We start from the raw sequence: 8764 nt of genomic DNA, 5'->3' as shown, positions 1-8764 counted from the left end.
TGAAGTGGCTTGTCACATAGACCATAAGCAGCAGAACTAGGATTTGAACCTTGGGTCCTCTGACTCAAATCCAGATTTCTTTCCACAATACTTTTTTGCCTCTTCTGAGTCAAACTCCAGTACTTTTTATACCAACTCAACCCTTCCCCCATCTTCACTAATTTAGTTTTGACAGAACTCTAGCTACAATGGACTTGCAGTGACTGAAATGCTACCATTCTTCCAAGTATGATAAACAAAATATGCTCATTACAGAAAACATCAAAGTTTTCAAATTTCCAGTGCATTGGACTTTGTATGGTAGCGATCAATCTGGCAGGGGCAGAGGGCCAGAAATCAGTCAAATCAACCCCAAACTCCTTTCTGTAAACTCCTCTTGCAAATCTCCGTTTCAGAGTTGTATATAATCTATGTGGTTGCGGCAGCAACTTTTTCTGTGCACTTGCTGATGTAGGTGAAAGGTGTTACCAGGAGGAAGATAAGCAGCTTCCTAGATTTTGTGAGAGTAAACACATTCCCTTTTTTGTGAAGGCATCTTTAGTGAAACACACTACGTGCAAAGGCACCATTCTCAAACACTATTGTGATTTTGGTAGAGTCCCAAGCACACTGTTGGCATGCCATCAATAGCTAAGTAACACTAACATACAATAAATGCAAATACAGGCTGTCCTTAGTACTTGCTACTTTTTGTAGAAAGAATTGCATATTTTCTCTTCCTAACCTGTCATAATATACTTGACAGAAACATTTGACTAAGACTGCATGGAATCCTTCACATTTCCCCCATACAAACATGTTATCCTTCCAAAATCTTTGGGAAAACAGGTTCCTAATTAAGTGGGTGTGCAATTTTTGATACTATGTATTGAATTTTCAAAGACATCAATTTATTTACAAATTATTTTCTTAATGTCTTCTGTTTTTTGCAGCACATCAGTTTGCAAATATATTCTGCCTCTCACATCATCCCACCAATGAACTATCCCCTCGTAACAAAGATTTTTCAAGACTGAGGAGGAAAAAAACAATTCAGCAGAACCAACATGATATAGAAGAAAGAATACTGAGTTTAAAGCTCCCCACTGATACTTCTGTGACCTTGAGTAAGTCCCTTAGCCTCCCAAGGCCTCAGCTTCCTCATCTGTCAGATAAGAGGATTCAAAAAGATGATCTTTGAAGCCTCTTCTAACTCTAGATCCTTGATACCATCAATGGATCTTATAGTGTATGCAATATTCTACACCCATAGTTCCCCACTTCTCCAATTAAGGAGGGAGGTAAAGTAGCTTCTGCAATGTCACACAACTATATCTTCTGACTCAGTGCTCTTATGATTAAAAGCTCTTCATAAGCTAGCCTTTTCCTACCTTTCCATTATTCTATATACCTCACTCCCCTCCAGGTATTCTATGTTCCAGAGACACTCATGTTTCTCGTATACTACACTTCATCTCCTGGCTTCGAGTGCATTTTCACTGGCTATCCAGCCAGTTGGAGGCAGTAATTGTTACAGTGAATGGAGTACAGGATTTGGAATACAGAATAGCCGACTTCAGAGTTAGCTTTGGATACTTACTAGCTGTGTGACCCTGGGAAAGTCACTTCACCTCGCTTTACCTTAATTTCCTCATCTTTTAAATGGGGATATGATTAGCACCTCCTTTTCAAGGCTGTTGTTAGGTATAGAATAATCTTTGTATTATTCTTTGCAAACTTTCAAGCGTTATATAAAGTGCTAAACAAAGGTATTACCATTATCACTAGTGTATTCCATTCCTGGAATTCTCTTCCTCCTCGTATCCATCTCCTGGTTTGCATGGCTTTCTTCACGTCCCAGCTTAAATTCCATCTTTTATAAGAGGCCTTTCCCCATTGCTCTTATGCTAGTGCCTTCCCTCTGTTGATTCTTTTCAATTTGCCCTGCACATATCTTTTTTTGTACAATGTTATTTGTATGCTGTCTTTCCCATTGCCTCGACTGTGACCTTCTTGAGATCAGAGCCTGTCTTTGGCTTTTCTTTCTATCCCTTTGCCTTAGCACAGTGCCTGGCACTTAGTAAGCCCTTGTTGATTTGACTTGAAATGACTCTACCACCTGCCTGGTGAAGAACACTCAACAGAGAAAGGAGCCTGTGAGAAACAAGATAACACAGGGTATTTGGGAATGTGTCCACTGAATGTCAGGGCAGGGTGCTGTGAACACACGGGATCATTGGGGTCATAGACTTAGAGTTGGAAAGTAGCTTAAAGGTCATCTGATCACAACCCTCATTTTTCATCTGGAAAGGAAGGACATTAGAAGTTCAACTTCTCACTGGAAAGAGAGGGCCCTGAAAGATCACCTAGTCCAACCCTACCATTTAAAGCAAGAAGGGTCCTAAAGGTCATTTAGTTCGACAGAGAGAGAGAGAGAGAGACAGAGACAGAGACAGAGAGAGAGACACAGAGAGAGAGAGAGAGAGAGAGACAGAGAGAGAGAGACAGAGACAGACACAAGAGTCAGAAACAGATGGGGCAGCTAGGTGGCAGTGAATAGAGTAATAGAGTCCTCCTGGAGTCAGGAGGACCTGAGTTCAAATCCAGCCTCAGACCAAACACTTGACACTTACTAGCTGGGTGACCCTGGGCAAGTCACTGAACCCCAGCTGCCTAAAAAAAAGTCAGAAACAGAGAAATACAGACAGAGTAATAGAGACACAGATAAAGAGACAGTCAGAGAGAAATAGATATAGGGACAGAGAGACCCAAAGATACAGAGGGACAGAGATACGGAGTCAGAAACAGAGAAAAATAGAGACAAAGACCGAGAGAGAGAGAGACAGACAGACAGACACACACACAGAAAGGAGAGAGACAGAGACAAAGAAACAGAAACTGACAGAGGGAGAGAGAACGCGCTCGCAGAAGGTCCAGTGACTGCCTTCTGGTTAGCTTCCCTTAGGGGTCGCTGAGAGAGTAAAGCACACCTAGGGACAACTGGCGTTGTCCCGCACAACCGTGGCCAGTGCTCAGGGTTCACTGGAGTTCAGCCCGACGGCTGCACAAGGAGTTTGGAAGATCTATCATACACACTCTTCTTGTTGCCGAGGTGGACGGGGAGCCTTTGAATTACAGCGGCCCCAGGGGCCCCGGTTCCCCCCAGCTCCCTGATGTTCCCCAATTACCCCATGCCAACGCCATCGGCGCCTACAATTCCCGTGCCTCCTTCCCGGGACATCGCGATGGGAGGAGGGCGCAGGGTTCCAGGTGTAGTGGTTCAGAACGTTACTGGGAGTAGGAGCATCCTCTGCCCACAGCCACGTGGTGTCTGGATGCAGCCATTGGCCCTGGGACCTGCTGCTGGAGGCGGAGAAATGGCAGAGTAAGCCGAGTCGGGATGCGTACAAAAACCCAGCCACTGAGAAACCACTGAGGCTCCGACTTTGCGAAATGAAGGCCATTACTGGCGAAGATGCTGCTACAGCTTCAGTGGTATCATTACGGGCACTTATTTAGTGCTTTGAAGTTTGTAAAGCATTTTACATATAGCATCTTATTTGTGGGCTCCGGCCCCATCAATGCTAGATGCCCTTCCAACCTCTATTGAATTGAAATTTAATAAGTGCCCCTAAAGTGCTCCTGTTGTCATACTCCTCCCTTCCAATTTTCTTCATCCTTTTCTTCGTTCCTTCTTCCTATGTGCCACTTTTTTTGTTGTTGCAATTTGTAGTTGTAGAAATACTCGTTTCTCCTTTGCCTGGCATTCAAGATCTAACAGAATCAAACACCTCTCCATACCCATGCTTCTTATATTATTTATTCTCTTCCAAAACTCTAAATTCCTATGAACTGGACTACTTTTAAGGCAAGGAACATGCCCTGTGATGTCTCCTTTTTTGTGTCTTCCTGGAGACTCCCTCCCCATCTCCACGTGCTACCCATCTTTTCCAACTCAAATGCTGCCCTCCTCCATGATGCCTCCCCTCTCCTTACCTCCTCCCTCACATTAGCTCTGATTTGTAACTCTCACATGAGCTTATCATATAATACTTTAAATTATCTGTGTCAGTGTCTTACTGCTTACTAGGCTATCATAATATCTCATATTCTTATGGAGCTTTTTTCTTTTTGCTAAAATGCTCTACCTACACAATTTCAATTAATCTTCATGATAACTCTGCAAGACTATTGCTATCCCCGATTTACAGATGAAGAGACTGAAGATAGGCGAGGTTAAGTGACTCATTCAGGATCACATAACTTGCAAGGGTCTGAGGAAGGAGGTAATATTCAAAGTCAGGTGATTCCAAGTTTAGCATTCTATATACGACACAATATTGCCTAGATTATAAACTTTAAGAGAAACAGCAACTACTGTGTTTTGTTTAAACTTGATATACCATTGGACTTTAATCTCCACAGTAAGCACTTAACAAATATTTGCTATTTCTTGATGTGCAGCTAGGTGGCATAGGGACCTGGAGTCAGGAAGACTCATCTTCGTGAGTTCAAATCTGGCCTCAGACATTTACTTGCTGTGTGACCCTGGGCGAGTTGCTTAACCCTGTTTGCCTCAGTTCCTCATCTGTAAAATGAGCTGGAGAAGGAAATGGCAAATCACAGCAATACCTCTGCCAAGAAAAGCTCCAAATGGGGTCAGGAGGAGTCAGACACAACCCAACAACAAAAGTTGTTTCTTGAGAGGAATGTGGTCTCATGGTCACTGAATGCTAGACTGAGCCAGGAGACCTGGAAAAGTCACTTCCCTTACCTTTTTCATGCCTCCATGTCCTCAACTTCAAAATGGGAAAAAAAAAACATTTCACTAGAGGGCTGTTGGGAGGAAATCACTTTGCAAACCTTAATATGCCATATAAAAGTAAGCTGTTATTATTGTTTCTTTCCAAAGTCCTGATGAGAGAAAATAAGGATTTCTTGTTGTCATGGCTCTACATGCCAGAGGCAGTTTTGGAATTTCTGAGATTCAGGAAGTAATAAAACAATTCATATTTTATATAGCTATACTGCAGGACTGGCCATTGGGTGCTCTGTCATTCATTGACCAGTTCTTAGTTACATAGAGTTCTGCAGTTTACAATGCACTTTTACCACAACTACCCAGTAAAGTGTTGTTATAATGCTGTCTGCAATTCAATTAAATCCAAAACAAATACCAAGTGCCTGCTATGGGCAAGGCACTGAATTAGTCATGGGGGAATACAGAGATACATAATAGCAGTTCATTGCCCTAGACGAGTTTGTAGTGTAGCATAAAAATATAAGGCATTTTCTGTTTTTTAAAATTTGGAACTTACACAGCAAGAACAAGAACATTTCCATAAATGCCAGAGAATATAAAAAAGGATTATATATGAAACCATGAATATCCATTTCATAGTGCTTGTTTTTTTGAAAGCATGTAATAAATTCTTCACATGACTTTCAAAACTATCCTGTTTGTGCTTCCTTCTGAACTTCCTTCTCTTCCCTTCTGTGTATTTTTTTAAGAGGTTCAGGAAATATTTATTGAGTGAATAACTTAGAGTATAGTTCCAAAACCTTCTTTTTTCTTTTCATGGGCAGGGGGAGCTCCAAGTAGATGAGGCTTTGAAAGGGCATTCCATAGTCAGTCATGCTCAGCTGAGTTTGACAAAAGAATTGCCCTTCTTGATTTTTTAAAAAATTAATTAATTTATTTTTAGTTTTCAACATTCACTTCCACAAGATTTTGAGTTTTAAATTTTCTCCCCATCCCTTCTCTCCTTTCTCCTGAAGATGGCGTGCAATCTGATATAGACTCTACATATACATTCATATTAAACATATTTTTACATTAGTCGTGTTGTAAAGAAGAATTAGAACTAATAGAAGGAACCACAAGAAAGAAGAAACAAAACAAAACCACAAAAAAGAGAGCAAACAGTATGCTTCCATCTGCATTCAGACTCCTAAGTTCTTTCTCTGGATGTGGATAGAATTTTCCTTCATGAGTCTTTTGCAATTGTCTTAGATCATTGTATTACTGAGAAGAGCTAAGTCTATCAAAGTTAGTCATTGAACAATGTGGCTGTTACTGTGTGCAACATTCTCTTGGTTATGCTCACTTCACTCAGCATTAGTTCATATAAATCTTTCCAGGTTTTTCTGAAGTCTGCTTGCTCATCATTTCTTACAGCATAGTAGTATTTCATTACATTCATATACCACAACTTGTCCAGCCATTCTCCAATTGATGGGCATCCCCTCAATTTCCAATTCTTTGCCACCACCAAAAGAGCTGCTATAAATATTTTTGTACATGTGGGTCCTTTTCCCATTTTTATGATCTCTTTGGGATACAGATCTAGAAGTGATATTTCTGGCTCAAAGGCTATGCACAGTTTTATAGCCCTTTGGGCATAGTTCCAAACTGCTCTCCAGGATGGTTGGATCAGTTCACAACTCCACCAACAATACATTGGTGTTCTGATTTTCCCACATCTTCTCCAATATTTATCATTTTCCTGTTTTGTCATGTTAGCTAATCTCATAGATGTGATGTGGTATCTCAGAGTTGTTTTGATTTGCATTTCTCTAATCAATAGTGATTTAGAGCATTTTTTCATATGACTATAGATAGCTTTAATTTCTTCGTCTGAAAATTGCCTGTTCATATACTATGGCCACTTATCAATTGGGGAATGACTTGTATTCTTATAAATTTGATTCAGTTCTCTATATATTTTAGAAATGAGGCCTTTATCAGAGACACTGGCTGTAAAAATGGTTTCCCAGCTTTCTGCTTCCTTTCTGTGTATTTTTTAAAAAAATGTCACAATGCTCCTATTTTTTTTTTTTTTGGCGGCAGGGCATCGCTATTGTTAATTCTCCTCTCCTGGTCTTCCCACTTCCATTAAAAATGGAAAGAGAGAAAAAACCTTGTAACAAATAAGCCTTGTATAGTAAAATGAATCCACATAGTGGCCATGTCCAAAGGTGTATCTCTATACCTTGTATTCATCACTTCTCTGTCAGGAGGTGGGTAACATGCTTCATCATAGGAACTCTGGAAACATGGCTGGTCATTGCATTGATCAGAGTTCTTAAGTATTTCAAAGCTGTTTTCTTTACATTGCTGCTGTCCTTATATAAATTGTTCTCTTGGTTCTGCTTACTTCATTCTGCATCATTTCATACTATCCAGGATTCTCTGAAACTTTCTTTCATCACATAGTGCAATAATATTACCTTATATTCATATACCACTATTTGTCTGAGGCATACCCTCCCCACCTTAGATTCCAATTCTTTTCTTTCCTTCCTTCTTCTAGCCCTCCCCTTCAGGGGAAGATACATTTGTTTTTCTTACAATACCTCCTTGATGTTATTTTACCTTCTCCATCCCTGCTTGTTTTCCTGTTGAGACTGACATAGTTCTACACCAAACTCTTGTGTGTGTTCAACCTTCCTCAGTTCATTTCATATAATAGTGAAGGTTATCTGATGATCACTCCCTTTACCCCTTTCTCCATGTTTGTATATTCTTCTTACACACCCCAATAATGAGAAATAGCAAATTCTACCCTCTTCTTCTTCTCTCTACTAGCATATTTCTCTTTTTATTCTCCCCCTTTTTTCCTTTTAAAATCTCCCAGAACAGAACAAGTCTGAAGGACTTCTATTTTTCTTCAACTATCTCATTACTCTCTGAAAACATTAAACTTCTGAAGAGAAAGTTGTTTCTTCTCTTCCTACTAGGATATTCGTATTATATCATTATGTAGCTCCTTCCAGTTGCTCAAATAAATCAGCCTTTCTAGGTTTTTCTGTATTTTTGTGTTTATATTTCAAAGTTTTTATTCAGCTATGGTCGTTTTTATCAGAAATGCTTTAAATTCCTCTTCCATTAAAGATCCATTTTTTCCTTGTGGACTTATACTCAACTTTGCCTTTTGGAATATTATATTCCAAGATAGCCTCTGGTTTTCAGTAGAAGTTGCCAGGTCTTCTGTGTCCTTGACTTTAGTTCCTGGTTACTTGAACTGCTTCTTTCTGGATGCTTGCAGCATTTTTCCTTTGATGTGGGAACTCTGGATTTTTGCTATGATATTCCTAGGACTTTTTCTTTAGGCGTTTTTTTTAGTACTGGCTCTTACTTTGCTGGAGGGGCCCTCCTTTCCTATTGCCCGTGGGCTTCTAGCTGACCTCATGTAATTTTGTGGTGAAAGAAGTCATTGTAGTTTCTTATTGAAATTTTCAGGCTGGTGCAAACCTCAGGATTTTGCTCGAGAAGATACATTAGAGCTGCTGGTCTGCTTTTTGTTTGGACTGCCATTTTGGCAGAAAAGAAAATATAACCCATTCCAAATAAAACTTTAATATGAAATATATTAAGATGTCATTTTGGCATAGAATCAGAAAATTTAGAGTTGAAATGGACCTTAGAGATCACTTCATCTAATCCTCTTGGTTTAGAGATGAAGAGATTGAGGCCAAAAGAAAAGAAGCCATGTGTCCAAGATACAGTGGATAAAGGGCTGGGGCTTGGCATCAGGAAGACTCATGTTCAAAACCCATCCCTGACCTGTACTGGCTATGAGACTTTGGAGGAGATACTTTATCTCTGGGTGCTTCAGGTGGTTCTGTAGGATTTATCTACTAAAGTACAGAGAGACTAGTATTAGTGGAGAGAGTTTCCATGCCAGGACTTCCCCATTTTGACAAAAATCACAGATTGTTTTCATATACCTGCATAAAACAGAATGTAACATGCTATACTGGTGCAGGGAAGACTCCTTTTCAA

The sequence above is a fragment of the Vombatus ursinus genome, unplaced genomic scaffold (genome assembly GCF_900497805.2).
Source record: "Vombatus ursinus unplaced genomic scaffold, bare-nosed wombat genome assembly UNPS02014784.1, whole genome shotgun sequence".
NCBI classification, from domain to species: domain Eukaryota; kingdom Metazoa; phylum Chordata; class Mammalia; order Diprotodontia; family Vombatidae; genus Vombatus; species Vombatus ursinus.
The sequence above is the reverse complement of the archived record's forward strand: the minus strand, read 5'-3'. Positions refer to the sequence as shown.